The 16,239-nt window shown below is 45.1% G+C and overlaps 1 long non-coding RNA gene across 1 annotated transcript; it reads right to left on the bottom strand.

Moving 5' to 3' along the window:
• Window positions 1–168: 168 nt before the first annotated feature.
• LOC135820602 (uncharacterized) lies at window positions 169–8,995 on the bottom strand. The gene is made up of 3 exons (XR_010554133.1): window positions 8,887–8,995; window positions 6,933–7,042; window positions 169–987 (listed from the first exon to the last, which is right to left on the bottom strand). It is a non-coding gene; the product is annotated as an uncharacterized LOC135820602 (long non-coding RNA).
• Between the last annotated feature and the right edge of the window lie 7,244 nt (window positions 8,996–16,239).

Genomic DNA, 16,239 nt, shown 5'->3' with positions numbered 1-16,239 from the left:
TTTTAATAAATATAGCCACTTCTCCTTGTAAGACCTTATCTGGAAGGCCCATTCTTGCATATTCCATCAGCAGCCAAGGGAAACTAGCTTTCTTGGTTATGCAGACTGGGTCCGATCCTAAAAAGCTGTTTTTATGAACTGTTTTTATGAACTATTTTTATTGGATAGGATATGATTATGTTGAATAAACGAGGTTTGTGTCAATTGAAGATTGACTTGGAGTTTTTACGAGTTGATTCTAAACATTATTACATGTATCATTATTATCATTCACTGGTTGTGGGTGTCAGTGTGTTGAACACACCTTACAGTACACAAAATACTGTTGAGGGCATACATCCTCACACAGATACCCTAGCAAAGCGTAGCGAAATACAAAACTGCAGGCAGGTTTCTGAAGAATATTAAAAAGAGAAGTCCAAAATCCTTCTCACGCAGGAGAAATCAAAGAAGAAAGGTGCTGAATTACTTTTTTTGCACGGCCGCAACAGGGAACTTAGAGGGCACAACTACAGTGCAATGCATGCAATCATAAGCATACAGAAGAAATGCCTAACAGCGACAACTCAGAGTACAGTATCCTACGCGACTATGTGTGTGATATAACAAATTACTATTTAAAACTGAATAAATAATAAGTAGCATGGACAGTTCAGCAAAGCAAAGAAAAACAGAGTTCAAAAGAAATTGTATGTTTGTCACAATTACTCTGCAAACTAACAGTATAAAGCAGAAATCGTAGTACACAAAAAAACATGCAGTAGATCTGTGCCAGCTCTGTAGTTCGTCATCTGCTCTCTACAAACAAACATCAACCTTCGTATGCATGTGAATGTATTACCATTTCGTCCTCAATACCAGTACATGATCATATGGTAAAACCACACCCAGGAGCAATTATCGAGGCTGCCTGTGTTAACAAACAATACAAATAGAATTGACATAATGTCCTTGCTCCACTGCTAGCATCCTTGGAAGACTGAGTGCCTGCGGAAACAACACAGGCAAAGGGAAGAGTATGTGCACCATGGTAAACATATAAACATAGGTCTGGGTTTCAATGCATCTCAGAGGTGTCCAGCAATCTCACGGATGAAAATTCACATCAAAACTTGAGAACACGAAGTTTGTATTTTGTAAAATGGCAAAAAATAAGATAAATTGTGCACTCATAACAACAGCAAAATGAAGAAAGTCAAGTTCCATAACGTTTTCTTGTGACTGTCATCAGTGGAACGCCGTCACATAAAAATGTAATAACTAAAACACACACTTGTATACATGTAGCTAATATGGTTTCAGGTAGAAATACAGCAGCTAACAAGTACAAAAAGCGAAGTTTGCACCTTTGCAATGTGTGAATATAGTGTATGTGAGAAAGGTAGTGGCAGATGAATGTGATACTGTCAGTATCACATTCATCTGCCACTACCTTTCTCACATACACTATATTCACACATTGCAAAGGTGCAAACTTCGCTTTTTGTACTTGTTAGCTGCTGTATTTTTTACCTGAAACCATATTAGCTACATGTATATAAGTATGTGTTTTAGTTATTACATTTTTATGTGACGGCGTTCCACTGATGACAGTCACAAGAAAACGTTATGGAACTTGACTTTCTTCATTTTTGCTGTTGTTATGAGTGCACAATTTATCTTATTTATTGCCATTTTACGACTATTGTCTCCTCGTCGATTGTTTGTATTTTGTATTTGTATTTATGGATTCTCCACAGGCCTGAGCCTAAAGCGAGGGAGTCTCCGTCAACAGTTTATGAAGAAGAAGCTGAGGAGAAAATGGGAAATAGAATGATGCGGGGTGGTAATATAACACAGTGCTCTATGCCATCGCTACTCTACATGGAATGAAACCAGAGGGCTCATAACGGGTGATAGCAAAGTGTGTGCGGACAAGAGCGGTAAAACATTTTGGGCTGGATAAAGTACGAATGGCAGCCGGGAGGGAGTTCCATCTGGCAGTGGTGACAAAGAGAAAGGTGGCACGAGTGTGTATGCTGGCTCTAGCAGGTGTGAGTAGATGTTGGGGGTACCTGGCGCTGTTTGACACTGAGTAGCCTAGGTCCTCCAAGGTCGTCATCTGGCTATTGATAAGGTGGTGGAGCTCAAGAAGGCACTGAATGCGTCTTTGCCATGCGAGGCTGGGCCACTGGAGGTGCGCGAAAAGTGAGGCTTTCGGCTCCGTTTGAGGAGGGTACACGCCATACTGTCGCAGGATCGCACGTGCCACTCTTGCCTGCAGCCGTTCAAGGGTAGTAGCCTGAGCACTGGAGAGTTGAAATTGCCAGAGGAATGAGGCGTATTCAACCACAGGTCGAACATATCCAGTGTACAAGCAGCTGGCTACGGCAGGGGTGATACGCTTGGTCGTGTGGGTCAGCAGGACCGCTCGCCGGCGAAAATTTGTCGTGATGGTGGCGACGTGGTCGGTGAAGTCGAGGTTAGAGTCCAAGATGACTCCAAGATGTCGGTGAGTCGTTACATCAGACACGTCATCTCCCTGCATTCTTGGGTGCGGAGTCGGACGAGTAGGGTGGGCACGTTCAGCACGACTTCTAGGAGAGAACTGCATGGTGCAAGACTTCGAAGGGTTGAAGCACCCTCCGACTGAATCAGCCCATTGCAGAACGCCATCAGTGGCGGCCTGGAGGGGGAGGACCATTTGTTGTTGGTTAGGTCCTCCGGCTGCTCTCCCAAGAGTAGTGTCATCGACAAATAAGAGCACATCAGGAGTGACATCAGACGATATGGTGCGAGGAAGGGCATTAATGCAGAGAATGAAAAGAATGGGGCAAAGATGAGATCCCTGGGGAACGCCTGCAGAAACTGGGTGGGTCGGCGACATGGCGGAGAGAACTTTGACACAGAAGGAATGGTCTCTGACGTAGTTGGTGGACCAAGAAACGGCTTCAGGGGACATGATAGAAAAAGGAGAACTTCGATATCAAAAGTTCCATCTCAATCCCTGGCCTTTCGCAGGACATCCCAGGACCCCGTAACAAACAACCTATTATCTGGACTGTCCCAAGAAAACCTGGAAGGTTGGTGTGTATGCTACCGCACATAAGGTGCACAGATACGTAAAAGAAAACAGAGTACTGGCCGAGATAGTCAAATCAATGGTCACAGGGCTTGTCCGTGAAGTTTGACAGGCCAGCTGATTCTCGGCTGTCGAGAAGGGGGGAACGCCTGCAGAAACTGGGTGGGTCGGCGACATGGCGGAGAGAACTTTGACACAGAAGGAATGGTCTCTGACGTAGTTGGTGGACCAAGAAACGGCTTCAGGGGACATGATAGTAGGGGTATGACGGAGAAGAACAGTGTGCGGTACATTGTCAAACGCTTCCGCGAAATCCAAGAATAGAGAATGGTAGCCAGTGCGCTTGTCGAGTGCTTTAGCCACTCTTGAAGACAGGACAATTAGCTGGTCGAGTGTCGACTTGCAGGAGACAAAGCCATACTTGTGGTCGGTAATTATTAATCCCTGCCTATTGAGGAAGCTAGTGAGGTGCTCGGCAAAAACCCTGAATCATGGAATCTCCATATTCCGACCGCATACATGCCAACCTGGAGTCTTGAGTTCCCTGAACAACGAGGCTGAATTTCCTTGATTTTGTTCGTCTTCCCTGGACACCAATTTGTTTAGTGCATCCATCATTAGCAGATGTGTAGTCTTGACTGCTGCTCAATCAAGCGGGATGCCATTGCATTGAGCAGTAACTGCACCTAAAGTAAACTTTCGGTTGACTACCGTTATACCGGCGATCCATTGCAGTTCCACATATTTCACATGGGTGTTTTTTGTCTTCTACACTTAGACGAGGTGGCAAATGGGATTTAGGACTTTGGCCTATGGTTGGTGGATCTGATCTATCCCACCCACCGTTTAGGAGCCGCATCTGACCCCTGATCATGGGGTGGTGGCGTCCCACGGAAGCGGAAAGGTGGTTCTTGACCAGGGAGTTGTACGACTTCTTGTTCTTGACCTGCTCGTTACGCGAACCTGTCGAATTGTAGACGGGATCTACAAGTTTTAATATACACTGAAAAAGTATCAGAAAAAGGAGAACTTCGATATAAAAAGTTCCATCTCAATCCCTGGCCTTTCGCAGGACATCCCAGGACCCCGTAACAAACAACCTATTATCTGGACTGTCCCGAGAAAACCTGGATGGTTGGTGTGTATGCTACCGCACATAAGGTGCACAGATACGTAAAAGAAAACAGAGTACTGGCCGAGATAGTCAAATCAATGGTCACAGGGCTTGTCCGTGAAGTTTGACAGGCCAGCTGATTCTCGGCTGTCGAGAAGTAGCTCACCTTTTAGGCTTTTTTATTAGCTACACACGTGCCTAGATTCCAGTTTAACACGCACTCAAGAGACAGAAGTCTTCCGACAAGTTAGCGATCTGATGCTCCAACAGTGGTTAAGATAGGGTGCTCTTGAAAGTGGCTCCGATCTCGTCGATTTTAGTCTCATTGGAAAGAGTAGGATAAATTAGTCGGAAAATATATAAGGTTTGTCTAAATCCGACCAGACGTTCAAGAGTTATGGTCGTTTGAAGTGCGCTTGTTGGCACTTTTGCTGGAAAAGTTTTGATGCAGGCCAGTGGCACAAAACTGGGAAATTCAAAACCAACTAGAAAAGGTGAAAATCAATTTCGTTCAGGGTCTTTCAAATTTTCTCAAATGATAGCCAATAGAGAACTTCCATCACTTGACCAATTTGTTTGGTATTCAATCAAGCCTAATTCAAATTATGCCCCTGGCAACCACCATAGCAAGGCACACAAATTAGTCGAAATAGATGCAAAAGATGTAACCCTTCACAGGCTGAAGCTAATTGGACTACAGGTACTACAAAGACTCATCACCAGGAGGAAATTACAACTATCTACCCCATGTAGACATGGTAGATGAAGCATCCAAGAGAATAACATACACACTCAGCCGAGACGGCACCCGCACCCGGCCATGTTGCGCCGCGGGACCGGATGCATGCAGCCAATTGACAGGTATGCTGCACCGTTGCAACAAGATTTAATCTTCAGCCACGCCAAGGCAGCAGCAGTCCTGCTAATCATCAGCTTTAGAAGAACAACCTGTTCCCAGTCATATACGGCGCGTGCAGCACTTCGGGGAAATTGGCGTCGCACGTTACATGTAATTCATTCGTACGATTTGCCCAATCAACAGACAGTTCATTTATCGGATGATTGTGCAAGCGTAATTTGGATGTAAATTATAAAGTCAACAAATACACTGGCCCTACCTTGCCCATGCTATGTGGATTTGTTGTTGTTGTTGTTGTTTGGCTTTATTTAAAGTGGAGTTCCAAAACAGGCCTAAACCTAATGACAATGGTCCCACTGATAATAAGAGAAAAGAAAAATATATAATAATAAGCGGACAAACAGAACCAAGAAGAAGATACAGCTGTAGGTAGATAACTAATATGAGCACGGCAGCAGGGGAAAAAAGTCACAAGCACGGCAACCGGGAAGAAAGGAGTGAGTGAGTGAGAGAGAGAGAGAGAGAGAGAGAGAGAGAGAGAGAGAGAGAGAGAGAGAGAGAGGTAGTGAAGCAGATGAGTTCATCCTAGTTGACGGTACTGCCTAACAGAAAGGCCAGGCTTAGCGATTTGAAAGTGGAGCGCTTTCTTTCGAGGCGTGCTGTGTCTGGGAGCTGGTTCCACAGGATAGCTCCAGCATGGCTAATGCGCTTAGCTGAGGATGCAGTGGGGGAGACAGGAATGATGAGTAACTTGCTGCTCCCTCCTCGTGTTCGGAGAGAGGGACTACGTGTGAAAAAGCTTGCAAACAGAGTACTTGAAGGTTTGTTCAGGCAGCGCCAAATGAATACAAGAATGTGCATGTGGGTGTATATGCTGAGGGTATGGGCATTCATGCGTTCAAGTAAGGGAGCCGTGTGAGTGCGAGGGGCCGCCCGGCACACCGAGCGAGCCGCACGTTTGAACAAACTATTTAGGCGCTTATCCTGATAAGACGATAAGTAAGGGGCATAGGCAGCAGATGCATAGTCAAATTCTGATAGTATAAAGGACCTGAAAAATTGAACACGGCAAGAAAAAGGCAAACATGCTGCACTTCGATTTAGTAGCCCAATCTTAGCGGAAACGCGGCGTGGATGACACTGAACTCCATACACGGTGCATACTGCATTGCGTAGCTGCACTGCGTTAGCGATGCAATTTTGCAAATTCTCAGAGTGCCATTTCTGTGCATATTTTCAGCTGCATATTGAATGCAGTATTGGCAAGACATCTGTTCTTGACCAATTTGTCTGCACAATGGCTTTCTCCACTCTCCACATACAGCGACCAGAGGTTTATCTGCTGTGGTAGCTCAGCGAAACTACAAATAAACGGCACTACAGCCAAGTCCGTCAACTCCATGTACATCAACATGTACATGATGTACTCCATACATTTGCTATCCTGGCGCAAATCCAACGCTCATAAAACAAGAATAGACGTGGTCAACAGAGACACAGAGCTGATCCGGTAAGCTGGTGTAGCCCATGCTTTAGGTAACCTTTTCAGCGAGGAATGTGACTGTGTTGCCCCGCAACTCCGTTGATGATACCTTTCTCAATGGGTCCTGTGCGCCATTGTCTGCAGCGAGCTCTCCGGCCTATAAGCACCGTGCAGTAACCCCCTCCGACTTGCTGGAGTGCTAATAGTATTGTCTATAGGGCGGAGCTGAAAAAAGGCCTCCTTTTCTCTCCGGAAAACGCTGCATAGAATGCCAGATACTGACTGAGAGTGGTGAATGGGGCGCATTATTCCCTGCCCTGACCCCTTCTGACGACTTTTTCTGTACCTTACATAGAAAAGATGTTACATAAATTGATCACATGTACTCTCTCAGTAAACTCATGGAATGTCTTACCTCCATCTTAGAGCAAATCAGGATTCATTGTGTCGGTAGCATCCTCTGAGCTGCCACTAACTAGCCTTGGCTGACCTTGTTGTTCTCTGTTTGTCAGAGAAATATTTTTCCTACATGACATATGAATCAAGTACACAGAAAATGACAGAACTTGGACTGACTAAAACTGGAAGAGACCTACTAAGCTTTCGCGATAAAAAAAAATAGCATCCAAGTTACGGAATCACATGCAAACTCTAACACAGCACCATAACGAGAGGCAACAAAATGGTGGTTAAAGTACACATGGCGGTTAATTCATGTGATTGTGTGGGCAGGAGTGTTTGTACATGCAGGCACGCATTCACTTCCGTTTCTTTATAGTTACGCCACCAGCACTGATACATCATGAGGAATAATTCCTGCCTTCGCAGAAACTCGAATGAAGCCACCACGAAGCTTCACTTCCTGACCGACAGCCCAACATGACGAGAAAGGGATCCAGGGACACCTGAGTAAGTCGTAAATGAGCATCTAAATCCGAAAAAGGGGCTTATGTCGTTTCACGCAGTGCTGAGAAATATGCATTTGAAAGTGAAGTTTTCTGCTTAAAGCGAGGTATAATTTATTTATTGAAACACCCGCAGCTCTGTGAAGGATGTATATTTTGGACCTAGGTCTTCACAGAGTGATCTGCTGCGATACAGCAATACCATGGAAAGATAGCTCAACATGCTCAATAATGACATAAGCCCCCTTTTTCCGATCTATATGCTCAAATAAGAGCCCACAGCCACTACTAATGGAACAAAAGCAATATTCCATTTATGGCGTGAAATATCTGTACTCGCTTGATTAGCCTGTGGGGCACTATTCTTTCAGAGTCCATCACCGACGGGGCAATGCTAAAGAGGTGTTGTATTTAGTTGCAATGCTGGTACATTCACGTCATCCACCATAAAAGTAGTAAAAAATAGAGTCGAAAGTTTACGACCTCAAAACAAGAGTGGACTCGGATGTCTTCACCTCCTGATGTTATTTCTTTTACTTAGAACCTTCCAAGTTGGAAGGCTGTTGGAGTGCGCATCCAAGATGTGCTAGGGCCGTTAGCCAGTTAGTTGTAGAACGTCAGTACCGTCGATCAGTGTCGTGCAATGTTATCGCATGAGCTGATTGTTTAGTAGCTGGTGGTGTAAGTGGACAGTATAGCGTAACTTGCAGTTCCTTGGTCCTTTCTCTTTTGTATAAATGCCTCAAAACAAGTATAAACTATCACAACTCAACAGAACCTACACGAAGAATTGCGATTTTGATCCTAAATCCACCTGGACAATTACTTGGGCAAGGTCATTAGCAAAACAGCACCAAACTTGCACATCGACTTGACCACAAGGCCAAGGAGGGAGCACCATTCAAGAGGGTTCATCGTCTTTTCATTGGCTCTTAGAGACAGGCATACTGTTCGAGAGAGGGCACAATTCTAGAAACGCATTTGCCGTATATTCTCTATATTTAAGCGCAGGTCTCTATTACTAGCACAGTCTCTAATACTAGCACACTGCGAGCTCCTTTCGAAACATGATAAGCACAGTCTCTATTATTAGCACGGTCTTTTTGGAAACAATGCTGTGTGCAAGATAGCTAGCATGTATTTCTTCTTGCTCTGCATGGATGTATTGTTTGAAAAAATGTAAGCATGGTCTCCAATAAAGGTGCGGTCTCCTTTATAAGCACGGTGTGGAGCTGTGTTGAAGAATACAAGCACAACACTTATATCATAAATAGAGAATATGCACAATATCTAGTTAACAAGGTCGATGATGCATAGAGGTATTAGGAAATTATCTCAGATACAGCAATGCTGACTGGTTTATTTCACGCAACGGACCACTGATGTAGGCCATATATCATCAATGACTTAACGCCGCAAGTGTTAAAGAGACATGGAAAGAGTAATGCAGTTACTTGCACATACCTCAATCCTGGAGACTTTCTCTTGGACAGTGTTAAAACAACACCTCCACACACTGCAACTGCCAGTAAGCTTCCAATGACAATTCCTGCCAATGCCCCGGTGCTCAATTTGGAACGTGCACGTGGATTGGTCATGATGACCACTTCTCCAGTCAAACAAAGTCAAAAGAAAGACACCACACCAGTATAGACATACCAACGCACACACGTACATATGCACGCACACACGTACACATGCACACAAATACACACACACATGCACACATACACACAAGTGCACACATACGCAAACGCATGCAAACATACGCACACAAACACACATAAACACATTCACAAACACAAACACACACACGCGCACAAACACACACACACATCAACATGCATGGAAGACTTCAAACCACGCAAACTCTGTGGCACTAGTTCATGTCTATCACTACAATAGACTTATTTCGTCAGCAAGAGCGGGGTTAAGTACTCTCCTCATGGAGGTGATGGGGTTATTTCAGCGGCTCGGCCCGGCAACGAGGTTTTGTGCCGCATTAAAATACTCTTCCACGACATCATCCAACAAAGAAGAAGCACGCACAACCGGTTTGCCATCTTTCCGCATCTGTCTCAGGGTACCAAACTACCACAGCGTCCGGTGTAAAAGCCTTTCTCATATAGAAGGCTATTTTGAAAAATCCTGATTTTTAAGATCAGCTCATTTTGCCTCATAATGCTGGTTGTTTCAAATCTTAATTCTCCCGATAGCAAGTGGCCAATAAGAGATAATAGTGTAAGAAAGGAGAAAGAGTGAGGAAGAATTGGGTAGGCAGGGCCTAGGGTTAATGACTACATGAGTGTACGGACAGGGGTGGTCGCCACACGAGCATACAGAGTTGTGTACTTAAGTGTACGGGCAGGGGTGGTCGCTACACGAGCATACAGAGTTGTGCAACAGCAGGGATATCTCGGATTTGAAGGGAGCACGAGAAGAGATTTCGCGAAGCTGGGTGGGCAAGCAACTAAAGTGATGAAGGGCCTTGTACAGGGGAGAATGGAGACAGCAGTCAGTCCGCGAAGTTGGCAAGTGCCAAGTACGAGAGCGATGTAAATTATACGAAGGTTACACGGTGCTAGCAGTATGCAGCAAGAGTATATGTGGTGGGGCATAATTGTGGCGTAGAGAATGCGCGAAGAGTATATGTTTAACTTTAAAGAGTGAAAATAATGTTGGCCGTTTGATGCGGTGCAAAAGGTGAAAATGTTCTAAGTGTGTGTAAAGGGGAAGGTGGAGACATATTCTGGCGGCTTTCCGCTGGAGTCGTTCTAGCCTGTCAAGGGAAGTGTGTGACAACGGTGTGAGAGCATTGCTCTCATATGAGAATATAGGTAGTATGTATGTCTGATAGATGTGAGATAAAGAATCACTGGTTAGTGTAGACCTTAGTCTAAAAGAATATTGAAAGAACTGAGTGATTTTTTGACTATGTATTCAACATGCCGCGTCCAACGGAGGTCATGCTGAAAGATTATTCCGAGGTGTTTGTGTTTTTATGCTACGGTAAGCGGACTATTCCTGAGGTTGATCTGGGCTAGGTGTTCAGGGGGGGGGGGGGGGGTTATTGTGGTAGAACGGGAGGATGACTGTTTTCTTTGTGTTAACCAGCAGGTGCCAACTTTGAGGCCAGTCTCCAGCTGCTGTGACACTCTGTTGTAGGTTTCAGGTGCAGTATTGAAGAGTTCTCGCTATGGAAAACAGGGCGGTGTCATCTGCAAATTGGCTACAGGTGGTGCCGGGGTTCTCACATGCGTGTGGGAGGTCTATGGTGTAGACGAGGAAAAGAAGCGGCCCAAGAACAGATCCCTGAGGGACGCTGGTAGGGATCTCGAGGAAAGGCAATAGGCCGCCATCCACCTGGACCCTCTGCCGACGCCCCGACAGGTACCGAAACCACTCCAGGGTGTTGCCCTGGACACCATAGTGGGAGAGTTTTGCTAAAAGGCCTGCATGCCACTCAAGATGGAAGGCCTTGCTTAGATCAAAAAAGCAGGCATTGACGTGTTTCCCGTCGTCTCTCGCAGTGGAGATGGCTGAGACGGGCGAGCTGCTGCTCGGTGCCGTCTTTCTCACGGAATCCGGACTGCTGGTTGGGCAGGTGGGTGTGATGTGCTTGTAGAGGAGTTGATTTGCAATTTTCTCTTGGATTTTTGATGTAGTGCTCAAGAGAGAGATGGGTCTATAATTTTTTGGTTGGGTTGGGTCACCAGGCTTGGGAACTGAAGTAATGGTGGCATCTTTCCACTCCTGTGGGATTTCTCCGGTTTGGAAGGATAGATTAAAGAGGGACGATAACGACGGTACAAGTTCCTTAGCCGCTTCTTTGAGTAGGCGGTTTGGAATAGAGTCGAACCCGGGGCTTTTGTTGGTATCAACTCCGCGGGGAAGTTTTTCGACCTCGGCTTGGGAAGTCGAGATCTCTTGAAAGGGACTGAGGATGTCAGGGGTGGTGTTGATGCCTGGAAATTACTCATCCGCATTGGCCACAGACAGTTGCTCTGTGAAATGAAGAATTCGTTGAGGGCAGCAGCTTTTTGTGCTGGGGTTTCGTTGCAGGAGTTGCTTGGCTGACGAGTTCGGGTAAGCGTTGTTTTGTAGCTGTAGTCAGGTGCTTCATGAGGCGGTGTAGGGAAGTAGAGGAGGCTGTAGAGTTGTTTACGAAATCCGATTTTGCACGACGCAGGAGGGTGGTGACACGGTTTCTTTGGGTTGTGAACGTGTTCCAGTCGTCGGGCGAGCGTGAGTGAAGGTACATTCTGTGTTTTCTGTGCTTATCCTTGATCTCTTTCAAGAGGCCCTTTGATATCCATGGTCGTGCTGGCACGTTCTTCCTGTCCCAAGGGGGGTGACTGCGAGCAACTTGGCAGTGTTCTTGGGCGATGCTCATGACTTTGTCGCGGCAGGATCGATTGTTGTTGTGGTTGTTGTTTATTTCACTTCACCAAATGAACAGGCAGAGATGCCTTCTCACCTGCCCATAGGACAGGTTCTCACAGAATGATATTGGGATGATATGCAAAGGAAAACAAGAAATGATAATAATATAAGACAGAAAGGATCAAAAGAAGAAAAGGAAAAAATTATATGAAGACAATTTCATGGAATCAGAATTAGAAAGGCAATAATTTCATGGAGTCAAAGAATGGAAAGACAATGTCATGGAGTCAGGAATACGTGGTTGATTTTATAGACATGCATGCACAAATTATTGATAGATGAGAAGGTTGGAGTTTATGGCAGATAATAAAGTTATATCGAGAATATTCACAAGGTAAGTATATCAATGGCAGAAAGAGCTTTCCAGAAGTGACCAGGGACACCTATCACTCTAAAATCAGAGGGGAGAGAGTTCCAGAGAATGCTTCCCCGAAACATCATGGTCGATCGTCCCGCATGCCCACGAAGAAAGGGAACTTGAAGCAAGTTCGACACTTGTCACTGATCCTCCCGAACAGTCTCTGGGGCCATTCGGGTGAATACTTGTTGAAAAAGGGGGCTCTGGGAGGAGTTAATGCATCGATGAACATATACGACAATTTTGTGTGTATATGTATGTGGTAGACTGACAATGAGCAGAGAGAGCAGCGGGGCAGTTGGAGTCAAGAGCCGCTGTTGCAAGGTTGCACGGATGCCAGCCTTGAACATCTTTTCAAGCTGACCAAGCAGGTGTGCGCTAAGTCCTGGAAAGAAACTGTGTGAACCATAACACAGCTGGGAAAGGATCATGCTCAGGAACCCCGTTCGCCGGGCAAGCAAACTCAGTCCTCGTCCATGCCTCCAGAGCTGACCAACTGTTTGCGCTGTCTTGCGACCAATATACTCCACATGTGGAGGCCAAGATAAATCATTATCCAGGACTAAACCAAGGTACTGGGCTGTAGGGGTCACACAAAGTTTCTCACCATTGCAGAAGACCTCTAGTTGTATTGCAGCTTTGCCTCGTGGCCGGATGAAGAGCAATTGTTTCTTGGAAGTATTGAGGAGCAGGCCAATGTCCTCCAGCCAGATAGCAAGGTTTGTCATGGCTTTCGTGAGGGTTCTGCACACTACAGCAGGATCAGAATGGGAGCAGTCGATGACAATGTCATCTGCAAATTATTGGTGCTGTACAGACGGTGGCAGTATGGTGTGGAGTTCACTAGTGTAGAGCACAAAAAGCAGTGGCCCAAGGACGCTACCTTGTGGAACACCACGGGAGCAACTGACGGCTTCACTAACAGAGTCCAGAACTTTTACACTCTGAAAGCTCCCTGAGAGTTAGTCAGTCAGTGAATCATTATAATGCAGTTCCAGCTATACCAAGGGAAAACAAAACTGTAACTAGACGTTCATGCTTAACACGGTCGAAAGCTTTCGACATATCAACGAACACTGTCCCAGTGCACTGTGCACGGGGTCTGGAACACCAAACTGATCATCCACTGTGATATCACGACATACATTTGTGTCCATCGTGCTAAGCCAGCCCCTGAGGGGCAAAACTGCAAGATTTACTGAATACAAGAGGAGCCCAAAAATGGCAAACCGCCCCCTGCAGCTACTTAAAAAAAAAAGTAAGTATTTGCATAGATAGGGAAACGTTAAGAAGGATGGAACAAAGGCTCACAGGTTACCCGTTGCTGTCCAACACTGGCAATTATAAGCTTGTTAGTGTGATGAATGATAATGCTTTTGTGTGTTATTTTTATTTTTTATTATTGACACAGCCCTACTGGAAAACAGGTGGAGAACAAAAAGAAACGAAGAAAAGGACACAACATATGGGATGTAGGGCGCCACAGTTAGCCTAACAATGACTGATATGGTACTGCCATTCAAGGATCTGACTTTTAGCTCAATGACGTTTTGAATACACATGCCAACAGCCTTATCAAGCAATCAAGCTTGTAATTGCCTGTGTTCGACAACTACGGATAACTTGTAAATCTCTGGTCCTTTCTTCTCGCAAAACCTAGAAGCCTCAGTTGACATTGGCTGGCACAAGAATCAGCATGGCTGTTATACGCGACATTAAGGTATCCTTCGCAGAGCTGGTTTGACATGTGTGGGAGTAAACGGTGTAGGAAATTATGAAGCCGTAGTGCAACACATTTGCCGTTAGAGAGGAAGAGCTTGAGGGGAAAGTCTGAGAAAAAACCTGACACAAATTCCGCCAAACAAGGACGAAAGAAATATTCTGTGTAAGTGCCTTTTCCCGTCAAAGTCAGGCAAACTCATAACCTCCTTAAATCGTTAGCAAAAAAATCTCCACTGTTTCATCCAGGTGATGATCCAGTGGCGAACATTTGCAGCGGAGAGAGTGCTTTCGTGTTTGGATTAAAGAAAAGAAGAGGAGTTAAACACATTACCAACGCATTTAACTGAGAGCATGCAGCCAGTAGTTCAGCGAGTCCTTCAAATCCCTATCCTTTGCACGACTCATCTGTTTCCTTTTCTTCATTCAATATGGAAACTGGATACGATGGAGCCATTTGGACCTCTTTTATTTATTATTATATTATTCTGTATGCTATTTTCACATAACAAATCGGACCAGTCTGCGTATCGCTGGATCAGATTATGTCGTGTGCGCCATAAGCTGTGATTTGTTGAATAGCCATTTCTTTCCAGATGACAGTGGCACCGGCTAGAAAACCTGGATAAGCGGCGTCTGTCTGTGCATCTAAAGATTGGCCTGGGCTCGGCAAATTATTCTGTAAATGTATACGCCCATCTGGTCCACCAAGTTCGAGATGGAGATTCAGCCAGGTTTAGACCTTTGCCCAATCGTAAAGAAAAGACCCACGAAATAAATTACCATTTTTTTAACTCTCGTGTTGCGCCAATAATAAATTTAGAAAGGAAAGGAGATGAGTTAAGACTAACTCTCCACCACTGTAACTAGATACTATATACAGTCAGAAAGTGCAACAATTAGGCACAAAACGGACATAACCTTGAATCTTGAACCTTCCGAGAACCTGTCTGTTAGCGCTACGGAGATGTGTTGAAGCTAGGTGTTACTAGAGTTACTCTTAACTCGTTTCCAGTTGTCCCTTTCCTTTCTACAATTATTTTTTAGTTTGCCTGAAGTACTTTAGCTGCCCTAAAGACTCAGCAGAGCTGATTGGTAGTCATTGTAATGTCAGAGATTCCCACTAGGGATGATCAGAATACTCGAAACATACAATTCCATTCGGTTCTCACCAAAAGCGGAGTTGAACAGAATTAAATTCCCTAGTTCATTGTTTACAACGTTTTTTTGTGGACCGATGCGCAGGTGCGGCAGTCCAGTGAACATACGGCAACTAAAAGCGTATATGCGTGTACAGCCCAGCCAACCGGGTTTCTACATGCCAACCACCCCAAGGCATGCTGCAATACCGCAGATAATCTAACCAAGACCCTAGAAAGCCACTCTATTTCGGGGTATCAGATTTCTTGGATCCTCCCGATTTCAGATTTATGCCAAAAGATAAGCGTCTTTTGGCTGGTGTGAAGGAAGTGAAGTAACTTAGACCATCCCACTATGCCTGCCATTGCCAACTTGGAATGTTCATGGATATTAGTTCATTCCGGCATAAAGCCTTGGAATGTAGCTTGTGGTCGGCTCGATGGTGTTTGCTTGTGGTCGGCTCGATGGTGTTTGCTTGTGGTCGGCTCGATGGTGTTTGCCTTCCCGTCTTTGGAATTAACATAAATGTCTGACTGTTGCACATCTGACTGTTCAAAATCTGGTTCAGTTGATGGACTCGATCGCACAATTATGTCCACAAGTTTCCATGTTCCAATTTTATAGTATTCCCAAAAGTGTTCGCCTGCCGAGAGAGATTCCAGAATATCCTTAATTAATACCAAAGCTTTATAAGGCGTGATAAGCAATAGCCGGGCAAAGAAAAGACATAGTCTAGAACAGAGGTCTGAGCTTGAACATACGTAAGCATGCAGAACAGGAAAATAAAATTTAATGATGAAACGTGTGCCAGAGATAAACCCCTAAAGAAACTGCAATACGTGGTAACACCACATATTCATCGGATTTCCGTTAAAGTGAAGCCAATTCTAGTAGAACTGTTCGGGCAGTTCTTAATTCCATTTCATCTTTTAGTGTGCTCCCGTCGATAACGACTGATGCGAATAGGTCCGCACCCAAGGACGTGGTCTATTGATCATGACTAGTTTGGAGTTGACAGGAGGGCATGCACATCGAAACCACACCGTGTCAACGACCCGTTCTTTCTCAGTTTTAACGACCACACTCAGCCAAGAACAAAACAACAACGAAACACAACGACACACCAACGCTGATGTGGCATCGCAAATCCCGTACCG

Source organism: Sycon ciliatum, chromosome 7 (assembly GCF_964019385.1).
Source record: "Sycon ciliatum chromosome 7, ocSycCili1.1, whole genome shotgun sequence".
NCBI lineage: Eukaryota > Metazoa > Porifera > Calcarea > Leucosolenida > Sycettidae > Sycon > Sycon ciliatum.
This window is presented reverse-complemented; position numbering and strand designations above follow the sequence as displayed.